The sequence below is a fragment of the Acyrthosiphon pisum genome, chromosome X, assembly GCF_005508785.2.
Source record: "Acyrthosiphon pisum isolate AL4f chromosome X, pea_aphid_22Mar2018_4r6ur, whole genome shotgun sequence".
Classification (NCBI taxonomy): Eukaryota; Metazoa; Arthropoda; class Insecta; order Hemiptera; family Aphididae; genus Acyrthosiphon; species Acyrthosiphon pisum.
The window spans coordinates 70916838-70933267 of NC_042493.1; the positions used below are offsets into that span (position 1 = coordinate 70916838).

Here is a 16430-nt window from a genome sequence, read left to right on the forward strand (position 1 = left end):
TTAAATATCTAGCCAGCACCCGGAATTTAATACAAAACGCAATAAAATTAATATACGGATGCCACGGTAGAAAGAAGAAAATAAGCACACGAACCAAGTGCAAAGAATCAAGAATGTCAAACTGCAAACTTAATGACTTATGATTACTTCATACACCATATGCATTGCATACAAGAACACGAACCTTACATCAAGCACCATTCAAGCGAGCCCATATCGACCAATGAATCGTCAGAAGCAATCACTCATCAACAAACAAACCAAGTATAAAAGTTATACATCTATCAGAATAAATGACAAGCACAATCAAGCACAATAATGTGTGCTTACCTCAACAATAATATACAACAATAATTATTCTGCAAAAGTCAATACGCAAGTTTCATTACAATCACGGAAGACGCACAATGCTTGAACTACAGCGCCAGGCGGCCAGCACACTGGATGCTGCGTACCAATAATCTAAGAGGGGACGAAACCGGTTGTATAAAAACGACGCAGCACGCCAGACCACACCCCAGTCCATCTCCACGAGCAGAGCAGTGTATACCTCTACTGGCACGATGCTTCTCTGCCCAGAGCACACGAAACCACGATCAGAAGCGGACGAGTACGCGAGACCTACGCTATTCAATATCGAAGACACGAAGTTAGCTCTATCCTTCCAACTACGTAAACTTTTATCATATCGTTATAAACGCTCAAAAGCCAGATTAAATTATTACATTAACTTTCATAACATCACGTATGGTCTTATTGGTTTCAAATTCATGATTTATGATAATTTAAACAAAACAGACTATATCTTTATTTACATATTACCTATACCAAATCTCTTTATGATATATACAAGTTATACAACACCTGTTCATTTACATCCTCAAAAGGTAAAAAATCAACATTCCACATATCCTGTGTGTTCAATTTATAATATAGTTAGAATACAATACCAATAGAATAAAAAGACATTCGCTAGTGTTCGAAATGACATCTATTTGGACGGGTTCTTTGAAGTATTGTCGTTCTAAACATATTATAAGGAGAAACACATATTCAATAATAATCTTGAGTATTCAACTTATAGTGTGATCGGAACACCTTACCAATAGAATAAAAAGACATTCGATAGTGTTCGAAAGGATATCTATTTGGACGGGTTCTTTGAAGTATTGTGTTCTAATCATAGTATAACATTCATATACTTAGCAAATATCCTAACACTACATCCACGATTATTAAACATCGAATACGTGTTCTCATAAATAAGTTGTGAGGTATTATATATATATATATATATCAAATAAGAAAACAAATACTTACAAATAAACATTGAGGTGTTGGATAAATCAATCAATTAGTCATAAACTCATAACAAAGAAAATTATTTTATTTTATTCTACTACAAAAGAATCAAATCATAATTTGATTATAAAATAGAGGAAACGTTATTTTAATAAAAACCATTTTTAGTAATAAATTACTGTTATATAATATGAGTATATTATGACCTACAAAATACGGATTTCTTTAGCTTCAAAACTAAAGTTGAACGTTTAACTCTGAATGCACTATCATTTTTAACATAAATAAATACACTTCTCGCTAGACAAAAGCCACCATAAGAAAAATGGGATTTCTTAGTTTATATACTTAAGTACTGATGTTCCTAGTAAAACAACCTAACCTATCCGTGAACTACAGACTACAGTACTATCAATAAAGATGTTTGCTCTCAAAATATCGTTATTATGTATATATTTTTAAATAAACGTTTAGATTAATATAAATAGAAAAACGATAAATAAATAAATAAAATCGATAAATCTCCCAAGTTTTGTGGAAAAATTTTAGTTTTTCCCAAATATATTTATCCATATTAATAATTATTATTATACCTATCCAGGGTTACCTACAAGGGTAGATTACAGGTACCTACCCATTTATTTTTTGTCACATATTATATAGTTAGCATAATAGTATATATTATTGTCATATTATGTTTATAAGTTCATAATAACTAGACCATAAAATCTGTTAACTTAAATTTTAGTATATAATTGGAATACACTATCAAAAACAGTTATTATTGCTTGAATAATAATTAAACTTTAGATTGTACCTATTCTTATAATTATAATATTATATGTACAACTTAAATCCTTTTATGTTTAATAAGTAATTACATTTTTTTCTTTGTGGTGTCGCCACACGGGGGTGAACCGTTTGCACAATAGTTACTTCAGGTAATTTCTTTATGAATGTAAACAATATTGAACAATTATATTATGATAGTCCATAACAGTGTAAAGTGAAATATAAAATTTAAGTTTAGCTACAATAATAAATCATAACTTATAAAAATGTGTAGTTTATACATATTATGTATTTTTACATTTTATGATATTTTTGCCCGAAATCTGAAAAATTAGTTTCAACGCGTAGGTAATTTATGTTTTATATTGGTCGTATATGTGAATCATCGTTTCGTGAAATATTGTCAATTTGTATACACTTTTTATTATATACATAGGTACTATTTTATGTCAAATCATCAAGTGGATGCGAAGAGTTTTATTTGGATAAAATAAAATGGGTAAACATTATTGCCCATAAAATGTTTTGGGGCTCATAAATCATAATCAAACTTTACTTTCACAATATCTGTTCATTTCATGGGTTATTTTAATATAATACGTGCAGTTGGTGAAAAATTCAATGATATTTCTTCGAAGTTATGTGTTATTATTATACGTCTGTTGCATCTACATTGGTAATCCTACGGAACAGCACAGTTATTTCCGTATCCATCCATTATATTATTATTGTTACACAGGTGATATTCTATTTTTAATTAAATGATTTTATTTTGGATGGGATCTAAGTCCAGAAACTATGTTCGATGAATCATCACAACTAGAATTTCGTGATTTGAAAAATAATTCATCAAGATTTATTATAGAACTTTATATATATTATATATTTATATATTAACTTAATTTATATTATAGAACTCGTCATAACCGGACTTACGATGACTTACCTAGGTGTACATAATATCGATTCACTTAAAGTATAATGAGTATAGAAGTCCTTTGGGACTTGGTTAATTCCTTCCAATATTTCAAAATTAAAAATAATAATTTATGGCATTTGTTACCAGTAAATATCATAAAAGTTATAAAATATAAGAATTATCAAAAGATAATTATGCTTGGATGATAGTCTTTGTCAATAATAATGTTTTTAAAATTAATAGTTATAATTTAAAATTATAGTTATAAATTACGAAAGTTGAAAAAAAAATGTTGAGCTACTCAGGATGCAAAACCTATTTAAGATATTTATTATTATTATCTTATCATCTAAGGGCTACAGCCTGATTTGGTTGATCCAGACGAAAATATAAAACTCTAAAAATGCAATTTCAATCAAATTTAGGAAATATAATTAAAAAATAACAATGTTGACACTTGAAACGAAAAACGAAATCAACTCACGAAACACGTACTTACATTTTAATTAGTTCGTGATACGTGAAAAACGATCAGGAAATAGTTCGTATCCAGTGCGTTATAAAATATAATTTTGTCGTCAGTAAACAATAAATAGCGACAATATTATAAAGGTCCAACTATACGTCGTACAAGTTCAACGGAGTGTTATTATTGTTTTTAATAATGGTCATTGGTCATTACGATTTACGTTCTATCATATTTCCGGACTTCGTGCCATAATATCATATTATAAATTAAATATAATTCTTACGTATATCTATTTTTTTTACAGTGTTTAGAACACCAGTTGATTTATACCGAACTTTACATATGTAAGTATGTAACATTATAAAATAATATTATTAACGATATCAATTCTCGCCGTATGATACGCTTTGACGGTTTAATTCAATCATACAATGAACTGCATGGCGCGCAACTATAGTGACGTAATACTTAGGGCATTTAATTTTTAATTTCCGGAAATGCCAAGGAATTTCGAGAAATGGGGTGTAATTTAAAAATTGAATTTTTCTAGTTAAATTCAACATATGTTGTCTACATTGATTGTTTATCGGTATTATAAAAATTAGAATTTATATTGTTTGAATTTAGAAATATATTTTATAGATTGACTTATTTGTATTAAATAATCATTATAAACATAACATAACATACCTAGTCATCATTACTCATTACGACATTAGATTCACAATTTTAATAGGTGGCCGATGTTTAGTCGTATAGTTTTAAGACAATCTAAGTATTACCCTTTCATAGAAATGAAATACAATAAATAAACAAAAACAATAATTAAAAGGTTTTTATATGTGGCCCAACGCCCAAAACTTCTTCTAAATTTCTTATTTTCTTACTAACGTCATCAATGTGTATCTATAGGTACGCATAACTGCAGACAGATTTCTGAGTTATTATAAATATTACTTAAGTTACGACACACGTATAGGTATAATGATCATAATACAACAATCGCCGGTATTATGATACAACATAAGTAATTTTTTGACGTTAATTGTGGCTTATTAATTATTCTTTTTGTCCTTTGAGCGTGCCATCCCTTTTGATCGCAGTGTGTCACACTCTACCATAATAATTTTAATTATTATTCCGTAACGATATTGCGTCATAAAATGTATTTGTCATTTATCCATTAGTGGCAATTATAGTGAATACTTTTGTGTTTCCGGCATGCTTTAATGTTATGTTCATAAATATTTTAAATTTTAAAACTGATGATGATTGAAGGGAAACTGCGAAATCTTATTATCCCTGCGGCGCAGCCACTCAGACTACGGGTTTTAATAACCTCGCGAAGAGACTTTGTCCGCAATATAGGTGTATAACATTATAGCATATAATATTAATATGGTACTATAATATTGGTGGGTAGGTACTACATAATAATATTATAACATGATAAACTTGCAGTAGGTATATAATATGTTGCACCTACGTGGTGCCCACAACTACACGCAATTCGGAGAATTTCGATAAACAAATACACCTACACTTGATGCTCTTTAACCGAGCAACGTCAAATACATTCTGTTTTGGAATATATTTCTCCGTTTGATATTCGAACGATTCCCATTGGTAAGGCTTGTTTTTGAATTGCGATGCGTAGCACGCCAGACACGAAACTCTTGGGGTTTGGAAATTATTTGAATAATGTAATCTCTCCGAGCGCAGTAAAATGATTATACAGTGTCACAAAAATCTACGTTCGAATAGAGAAGTAAGAAAAAACATTTTTACCCCATGCGTACACACCATAATACAAGTATACAGTTTTCGATTCTATTATAATTTATCGAGATAATAATGTTTTGAACCGTTTTAAGTTTTATTAAAGATTTAAAATAATTTACGTCAAACATTAAAATAATATTATCACTGAGTGTACATAGCTGTCATAACATATAGATTACTCACTACCACAATATAGGTACTTATAACTTATAAGTACGACTTTTTTCAAAATTTCTTATTTTAATTGTTTCTAAAATAGTATTCTTTTTACTTTTTCACCTTTTCTAATTTATTGGTTAGGTAAGCTTATTTTGATTTTCAACGTATTTACTCTAAAAAGTAAAAACATTATAAATAAACTTCATTAGGTATTTTTTTTATTAATTTTTTAGGAGATATACTTGTGTATTTTTCATTTGTAAATTACATTATTTGATAATTATTATAATAATTTTTAAATACCAGAAATAATAAGTTTGGTGGGCTGAAAGTAATGAATAATTGGATTATAACGATTGATAACCACAAATTGTACTTACTTTCAATAATTGTTGATCATGAACTATTGTTATTATTTAACTACTACCACTGTAGCACTCGATTCCTGCTCCCTAGTCTCTACCAAGTATGATAATATAACCTGACCAATAGTATACAAGTATGAAGATACTTTTTAAAATTACATTTAGTATGATCCAAAATAACCTTACAGTAATTGTGTAATATATTATAGATATTCGATATTGCGAATTATTTCTTTATTAAGAACTATGTATAGGTAATACGAATGTTTTTTTACCATATTTTAGTGGTCGATTTATTGAGGATCGACTTTAAAAATCATACGGCATTATGACAACCTATACTTTTTTTCAAACAGAAATTGAAAATATTTGTTTAATAGATTTTCTAGTGTTCATAATTATTGGAAAACTAATATATATATACATATACATATAATATTAATTTATTTTATAGTCGTTGTATTTGTAGTATAAGATTGAATGCATTTATTGGTTTGTTATTTAGGAAAGTCGTGTACAAAGGACGTTTGGATTCGACAACTCAAAATCAAAATATAAATATGGAAAATTCGGACCGATTGAGGAAACTACAAACGGCTTAGAAGTTCATCAGTCTAGAAGGTGAAGAGAAAAATTCATATTTACAGAAATATAGTTGACCTAACCACACAGCCATGATACAGTTCATAGACAAAATCTCGGCAAGACGGTCAAAATATGTTCAAGTCAATTAAGTTTATTTGATGTAACTTATGTAACTACGACTGGACCACAGCTCAAATTATATTCAATGTATAGGTATAAAATATATAAATACAGGAATTTGACGATACGAATAATATTTTATTATAATTTAAATATTAAATTTAAAATAACATTTTGCTTCAGCTGGACCAGCAGAATCTATTGTAAAAATATCGATAAAACATAATATCCATATCTCGGTGTTCTCTATCTCTGACGTAATCTGGCACTGAACCAATCTGTCAAGGATATGCACCTAACACACATTGCATGGATACGAGATATAACTAGACCTACATTTCAATATTTCAGGTGATACTCAAATTTGTATTAGTTTAAAAGCCCAAAATAATTTTCATCCCAGGCTACTTTAAAATATTTTCAAATTAGAACACTACTTACAAATTATTAATTTTTCAATAAGTATTTAAATTTATATAATTTTTGATACCTAAATTTTTCACTTTTAAATGTATTTCCCAATATTATGAATACATATAGATACTTATACAACAATCCATTAAATAACAAACAAATTTAAAAAAAAACGCATCATGTACATCAATTTATTATATTACCTATTTCAAAACTATATTACAGTTTTGTTTTTGTAATTCTCTATTACTTATCTAAAATTGACTTTTTAAGTTACTTATATAAATCATTTAATAATCAATATAAATATGAATCAGGGAATTAAGTTTATAATAACTTTAACATAGTCGAAAAATCACGCTCATATTTTTCAGACCTTGCAGAAAATACCTTCCTCTAATGTAAAAAGTTATTCTAGGCCTCTCATTATTGAAACTGTGGCCACATATTTTATTTGGAGAAATTCGAGGTAAAGTAGACGTCATATTGTGTGCCATGGAAATTTAAACTTTTTTTTGTATAATCCAATAAAAATAATATAAAATATTATTGATATACATTTCCGATACCAACATAGTTATAACCTAAGTCATAACCAATTATAAAATAAATACTGGGTACAAGTAAATTATAATTTTGTATTTTAATATTTTAGTGTGAATAGTTTTCGTTTAGTCTGCACCGCTGTGGTGTTTTTTTTCTGGGCTTTATTCAAAAGTACTTTTTATTCAGAATTACAGTGATGTATCAATGTTTGTTGAAAGTATGTTACAACTTTTAAGGGGCGCGTAAAATATCTAAAAATATTTCATTATAACCGTCTTCTTGTCGAAAAATATATCGTTTGTATAAGTTTGATGTTTCGTACAGTTGTTAAATCCGTATGTATTCCGGAAAATATTTCATCAGAACGATATTTCTGTCGATCGATATGTATACCAAAATTAAAACAGCAAAACATAAATAATTATATAAACATATTTTATCCAAAAACTACTTGGTTATATCTTTAGGGTAGTTAATAACTAATAAGTAATAATATTGTATTAATGAATGTACTATAAAGAAAATAAGTTTTGGAATTTTACTGGCACATATAGGAACTGTGTGTAAAACAAACGCATTTAGAAGGAAAAATCAAAACACTCCAAGATACAAGACATTTATATAATATATTTTTAGAATAAAAAAACGTACAACTACTTCACTGTAAGTGAAAGAATGTAATTTTTTTAATATTTAAATGAAATAACGAAATAAGAAAAATAGATATGCTAAAAAATGTTTCTATACAATTCAAAATGAACCGAATCATGGTCATTACTGAAAATATATGTGGATACCGATTTCTGCATAAAATATTTATGATAGTATTATGTTTATAAATACTTTTACTAATTTGTATCTTAAAGTATTGGCTCTTCACATTTGAAAAAACAAACATAAATTATAAAACGTTTCGACAAAATATGAGCTATTAGCTAATGTTTTTTTATAAACTATGTCTTGTTGCTAAAAATAAAAAAAAAACCTATCCATTTTGATAATAGTGATATGATATAATGACAATTTTTATTTACTATTTGTTTAGATGATTTTTTTTTAGTTTTATTTATACAAAAATCAAAAACAAAATGTTACTACTTTATTATCAACCCTCGTACACAAAAGCCAAAGGCAATAATAAACTATCTCTTTAAAAAATACAATTTAAATCAATATATATTGACTAAAGGGCCGTAGGCAGTTATTATAACCACTTGTTATTCTAACGGTTTCCAAAATATAAAATAATAATATGATTGGAAAAATTATTTATTCACGAAAGTGAAACGGAAAAAGGTCATATTATTCATGTAATTATAAAGGGGGTTGATATTTTGTTCACATTAAAATCATAAAAACAAACAAACGTTTTAATAACAATAAATTATTTAGGTACACCTATTTCTTGAGTTTTATAAAAGAATAAAACGCGTTCACCGTTGGACGTTTTATACGGAATAATTGGATACAAGCGTGAAAAATAATAATATACAAACATGATATAAGTACATTACTACGGTTCAACTTATTGCATTGTAGGTAGGTAAATTATCAAAGTCCAGATGTTAACTCAAGAACTTACACGTATAACTATTATGTACAGAAGGCCATGATATAATGGCAACGAACAATTCCATTACCTAACTCATGTTGTTTTTTTTCAGATAACAACGTTGATCGTTTTGGCGTTTTCAAAGGATTTGATTTGGGAGTCATTTATGCCACAAGATAAAAACGTCAATCGAAGGCATGTTTTTTTTTTTATTATTCAGAAACCTGAATAAATTTCAAATATGATTTAATATTTAAAGGACCTTTACAACACATTTCATGTACGAGTATCTACCAACCATGTGTTACACTCAGTGAACGCTCGATACGCGTAATTATATGCACGTCCAAGGATTGACCATAATCGCCGAAAATTATTAATTATTATTTAATATTACAATATTAATGTACCTATAGGCTATAAGTAGAATGAAAATGTATGACAATGTACGATATTATAAACTAGCATATTATAAAATATGCAGTGTTGTAAAAGACAATTTTTAAAAGTATTCAAGCATTGCAGATACATCCTTTAAAAGAAGCATCTATATAGTTTATAGATACTTTAAATTACTTAAAAATTGTATACATATCATTTATTTTTTATTACCTAAACTGGTATCAATTAAACTGAATTTTGTTGGCATTTCCGTGTCTTACATCGATTTTACAGAGCTTTAATTTACATCGTATCATATAATTATTTAGGGTAATTATAAATTAATCACCTGTTCGTTAAGGATTTCTGTTGTCTTCGTTAAGGATTTTAAGGGGTATACTTCGTTAAGGGGTATACCTAAGTCGCACAAAAAATATGAGTACCTATTATTGTATACATGCCTGCCTACATATACAGTCTATTCTGGAATTTTGAATTGAATAATTTATTATTTATATTGAATGAGTTTCTGAAAATTATAACCCAAAAGTGTGAAACGATGGACATGTAAATATAAATTGAACTTTTGTCGAATTCGTAATATTTAATCTTTTAGGTTGGGTATATATTTTCACTCAAATGCACACATCCATTTCTCATTTTTTTTTTTTTTTTTTTTTTTTTTATTCTACGTGTTTAAATTTGAAATAGAAAACATACAAGCTAAAAAGAAGTATTTGAACATTTATATTTAATTTTTTTTATACAGATACTTTGATAAAGTACTGAAAATAGGTATCTGAGCACTTAAAACAATTTTAATAATTTTAATCGAGTACATTAGATTACTGAAATATGTAATACTACTGCAGTGTGCTAATAAGTAATTATATGATATTATGACATGATTTAAGATTTAAATTATTTAGTGGCATCTCGTATGAAATTAAGTTTTGTGATTTGTGTAAATAATATCAACCGACTTCTCGACTATGTATTATTATTACACTGGTTATTGTTGTCTAGACGCGAGTAAATAAAACAGTGCACCTAGTAAAAATGTAAAATATTCACAGAGACTTCATGTCAATATATGTTTTAATCAAAATTTTACGTTAACTTGAATGGTTCAATCAAATTGTGTTTGTTTTTTTTATAACTATTTCATCAATCAAATAACATAGAAACAATTAAAATGTTAAATATTTTTAATTAATTAACCTCTGTAAGCAAAGCTTGTGATCAGGTAAATGAGTTACAACATGTAGTTATATTATAATAATTACTTAAAAATAATAAATACAATTTAAATTACTTAATCATACTTATCACTTAAAACAAAATTCGTATAATATGAAAAAAGAAACATTACAAATTTAATATTAAATTTATTATAGTTGGGCAAACACATTTTATTGTATTATAATTTATAAAGATAGCTTTGTATTTTATTAACATTATTGTACCTAATATATATTTTTTAAGATTCAACGACAGAGAGTTAAACATAGGGTTTGTACCCACAAATTGACGACGAAAGTTTACTGTCGCTAAAAAAGAATAAACTCATTTTCCATTTTACTGAATTTTATACTGTCGTAATAACCACAAAAGAGTGTACTTATCGTATAGTGTAGTTCAGTCACGTTTTTCAATGTTTACATTTTCGTTTGAATGTATCTGTAAGTACTCGTAAATATATAAATATTACTTTCGGAAAATCAATACCAATGTTTCCACAAAAATCATTTTTATATTTAGGTACCTAATTTTAAATTCTGGACAAAGCTAGTATAAAAACTACACATATTGGTTTTTAAAATGACGTAAAATGTTAATTTTTCAATTATACAAATTTTCAGTAAAAGACTTGTAAAGTTAAAAATGGAACGTTGAAGTAGCTTTTTATCGAGATAATTTCTCTAAGCGTAAATAACTAGCACGACTTATATAAAAACCACTATCAACAATAATCGTTAAAAATCTATGGGGAAATGTTAGTAACCCCGATTTTAAGCAATTTCCATTCATAATAGCTTAAATTTTTTTTATACGGAAAAACAATGTATAATTTACATTTATTTTGAGTTTTTTTAAAAGAAAGATTTATATCAATATTTTTGATATTAGGTTTGGTTAATAGCAATAATTATAAATTATAATATTATATTATTCTCAACCATTTTCGTGGAACATATTAAATACCTATGATGGTTGAAACTAAATATTTGCTGCATGACAGTTCTACAGATTAGGTATTTGACGTTACCTACAGTTAAATAAGTAAAAAATGCTTATTTTCACAAGTCTTATTAAAAATAGTACCTACCTGTAATAATTATTTACGATAAAACACAATTTCAAATAATTGAATAACTGTTAAAAATAAAAGATAATGGAGACTGCCGTGAAGTTGCTTTCCAGCTCTAAAACAAAATACATCTAAAATAGTGCCTTTCCATGGTCATTATGATGTACGTGAAGGTACCCTCTCTGGGACTATAGTCTAACCACGCATCTGCTTAATAATCATTTGGTTTATACAAAATTAACTGAAATGACTGAAATGCTGGACGCTCTGTGAACACACCGTAATCACTTGTTTGATACTATTAAAATAAATAATTCATAATACCTATTATGTATATTCCCTATTAGGTAGGTACGAGATACAACCTACCTTTTATAATTCAATTCCTCCGTATAACCGTTCGGTGTAACAATTTAGATTGGCTTAGAGATTTATACATTCTCCAAATATCCCACGTATAATGACAATATTGTAACATATTATAATAATATCATAGGTATATTCAATATTTAATATATTCCAGATGTCGTTTTGCCTATTAAGGATTATTAGTTTAGGGCTTTTACTTAAACATATTATTATTGTATACTTAACTATAATTTTTTTTCAATATAATTCTTAAAATTATAGATTTTTACATTGAAAATTACTGTATATTTATCTTAAATTTTTGTTCAGTGCATTTAATTTATTTATATAACAGATCGGTCAATTATGATATACTGCAGACGTCAGTATTTTTCTTATATCATTATTACCTATCTACACCTATTTCAAGATAAATACTGATTTCAGTATATTAAATTATATTATAGTTTACCAATGTGTTGTATAAATAAATTAAATGCATCGAACTCATCAAATATGCACTAAAAAAAGTTAAATAAAATTTATATGCACGGAAAATGGAAACAAATCTTCAAATAAACGTATAGGTATATAATATTATGTTAAACACATTCGATATTTTATTCATATTATAATATAGTCATGAAATCAACATTTATATAAATTCAAAAAGATTTAAATAAGAAAAATATCAATATCTTATGAAAATTGAGCCAAAATCATCACCAATTTTGTGATAGCAAAACATAGTCGTTTTGTATCTCAAATAACCAGCTAACAATCATGTTGCTTTAGGTGTCAGGTAAAACTGTGACTGACTAACGTTTTCCTATAGCGTTCCTAAGTGGAAAGAACTACTCCTCTCTTAAATTATCTTAAAAAAAGGGTTAAATATATTTTTAATGAATGTGAGTACCTATATTTTAAATTCAGTAAATACAGGGCGAACATAAAGCATTTCAAGTTACAGCAATTTTCTGATTAAAAATGCTCTGACAAAATATGTGCTTCAGTATTCTAATCACAACATCTTACAATATCATAATATAAATACATATATTAATATATAGTACCGATAGAAGTAATTTGAGATTACATTATATAGTTGATAAACTGATTAAGTCATGACACGATATTTTGTAATTTTTTCGTTACTCATTCGTAGTTTGATTTTTCATATTAGTAAATTATTATAGGAAATGATTGTTTTATACTTTTAAGTTAAGTACGCTCAAATACCTAGTTTAATTTATATTTATGTTATATACTATATAATTATTAATACTTAATAGTATATTATAAGTGTAATAATTATAATTTACATGTCATGTAGTTTTTATTTTTTGTTTTTGTTATTGTTATGCTATTTAATTCTATTCAAATGTTTAATTTTTGTAAATGTGATATTTTGTTGTAAAGTTTAACAATATTTGTTGTATAATATCATATGTATTATTTCCCACTTAGTAGGTACTTATAGTGATGGGCTGTGGGTAAATACCCAACGGGTAAGAAATATATTTTGGGTAAATACCGGGGTATTTACCCACGTCATATTTACCTTTGAAAAATTGGGTATTTTTTTTTTTAAATATAGCTATACTATTTTATCTTAAATCATGGTTTATATATATCCACCTTGGTTACAACATAAATATTAAAGAAAATCTATGGTTATAACCGTCTAATGTCCGCAAAATGTAGAATATAGAATATAGATTTTTATTATTCAATTAATATTTTTGTTTTTTTAAAAAAATTTATTTTATATATTCTTTTAGATAATATATAACAACAGTAAACTTATGAAAATTTTATTTTTTTCTAGTTTTAAAAATATTTTTTTTTGTTTTTATTAATAATAATATGATATTTTGAAAAAAATATGTAGCCAACTTTCCACTTAAAATGTATTTAATTAAATATGGGTATTTTAGCTTGGATCACCACACTTTTAACATTTGTTCGTTGATGAACAAAATTTTATTGAATATTTTTTGTTTGAAGTAATTACCCAAATTACCGGATATTTATTTTAAATACCGGATAAATAACTAGGGAATTTACCAAAAATATATTTACCGGGTATTTACCCATCACTAGGTACTTACACGAGTAACAGCTATTTATAAGGGATCGAAATCGTTTAAAATGTTAACGGTTACGGATTTTGGTATTTGAGCACGGTTTTCAGACGAGCTGCATAGGTCCCGAACAAAATAAAAATTGTGATATTTCTATTTAATTTTGAATCAATATAAGTGGAGAAAAATAATATTATAAAATATAAATAGAATAATATTCGTATTAGGTACCTTATAATATTTCGTAATACTCAGTAACAGCAACGGGATTCAAATAAAATATTTTCTTCGCTTAAAAATACTCGTTTAAACTAGAATTACAAATAATATAGGTAAAATTAATTAACTATATAAAATTCGAAAAAACCGATATTAATTTTAAATTTTAATCGGTTTTAAGAACGGATGTTGATTCTATGGTTTCGGTTTTGGTTTTGTAAACGGTTTTTTTTTTTAAAAAACCGGTGTTCAAATATGAAACAACCAGGCTGTCTTAACCGATTTCAATCCCTGGTAGATATCTCTAAATTTAGTTAGAAATTATGTTAAATATGTCTTCAATTTCATATTTTAAATTATAAAGTATAACACCAAATTCAGTTGTATTTATCATAATAAATTAGTTTACTTTTTTTGTTTAATATCCTTATTCAACAAATTAACAATACAAATTACTAATTACATACATAATTTAGTAATAATTGTTTAAATTAATTTTTCTACCTATTTGATTTAACCAATTTCAGAAATGTATGCTCGATTAAACGGTTAAACTTAAAGAAAAATACCAAAATATTAAATATCTAAATGTTTTCTTACTTAAGTTCAATCAGGTATTAATATTTTTATTGATATTCTGTAATAAACATTGCTTGAATTTAGAAAAATTTAGAAGAAGAGCTCAATTCAAAAATGTACAATATTCGTACTAAGTACAAAATTATTTATTAGTAATTTATTTTACTATAAGTATTACAATAGGTTGAATTAATTTTTGTCATTTGAGAATTACATTTTGTGTATAAAATATAATAATATAACTACTATAAATTTTTTTGATACGCATGAATCATATTTTTAAAGATAAAAATTAATATTAATATTTTTTTTGTGTCAAAATAATACTTGAATTTTCAACATCAGTATCTTGTTCGATGGGAAAGTGAATATTGTTGGTGCATTTGGGAGGCTAAAAATTTCCAGTAATTTTCAAAGCACCGAAAAAAAACAAAAAAAATTAAGGAAAACCAGGAATTTTGATGTTTGGCGTAACTCTAAAACAAATAAACATAGATATATGAGATTTTCGTAGGTAGTTTATATGAGCATTTTCTATACACTAATTTTCAAAAAAATTTAAAGTTTACGGACATTTTCAGTTTTAAAATTGTTTGGTTTCTTATTTCCACAAATGTCAATATAATTTTACTTGTTGGGTAAAAAATCCTGAAAATTTAATACAAGGCTCCTAATATATTGATACATTGATATTTGAAAAATATTAAGAATCCAAAGTCATAATTTTTTTTTATAAGCATTTAAATTTCATATATTGACAAAGTCCATAAAAATCCATAGAAATGACGAAAATGTGCAAATTATTTTGAGCTAGATATTCATAAAAATTTTTCTTTTTAAATCTAAGATTTGGAAATGTAATACAAGATACCTCATAAGTTTTTCTACCTTCATCAAAAAAAAACCTGTATAAAATTTAAAACTTAATTATTATTTTGTAGTCAAAATTTATGGAATGGTCAACTTTCACATCTAAGGATTGAATTAAAAAATCTCAAAAATATAAAAACCCAGTTTTTTTATAGTTATTTTATGTTAAAATTTGGAGGAAATTTCATATTAAATAACCAAGAATAACGATTTTAGTTATTTTGTTGTAATTTTATAATATTAATTCAACTTATCGGCTACTGTCCCACTGTGCAATAATGTGTACTATAAACATACAAGGTATGTTTCCATATAACATGCAACATCAATTTGCATGTTGAATTTGCGTTTATGTGATGTCCCTGATACTGCTAATGTCCGGTGTTTGCAACCTAATCATCAACGTTTTAAATCTGTTAATTTCTAACATACCTGCAACTGCAATATAGTGTTCATAACAAAAAGTTATATTTGGGTTACATTGTAAACATAGTTAGTACGTTATATTGAAACAATGAATAAACCTCTGTACTAATAATTGGAAAACAAAAATAATAAAATATCTTTAGCCATATGCGGGTATCGAACTTCGAACAGCGACGTACCTATCTAAACGGGGCCCTAAATCCTACG

General features: G+C 26.4%; 1 long non-coding RNA gene across 1 annotated transcript; it reads left to right on the forward strand.

Moving 5' to 3' along the window:
- The first annotated feature begins 3378 nt into the window (after nt 1-3378).
- Nucleotides 3379-9202, forward strand: LOC107883360. Its single transcript, XR_001679230.2, has 4 exons — nt 3379-3826; nt 6294-6586; nt 6677-6844; nt 9118-9202. It is a non-coding gene; the product is annotated as an uncharacterized LOC107883360 (long non-coding RNA).
- Nucleotides 9203-16430: the final 7228 nt, after the last annotated feature.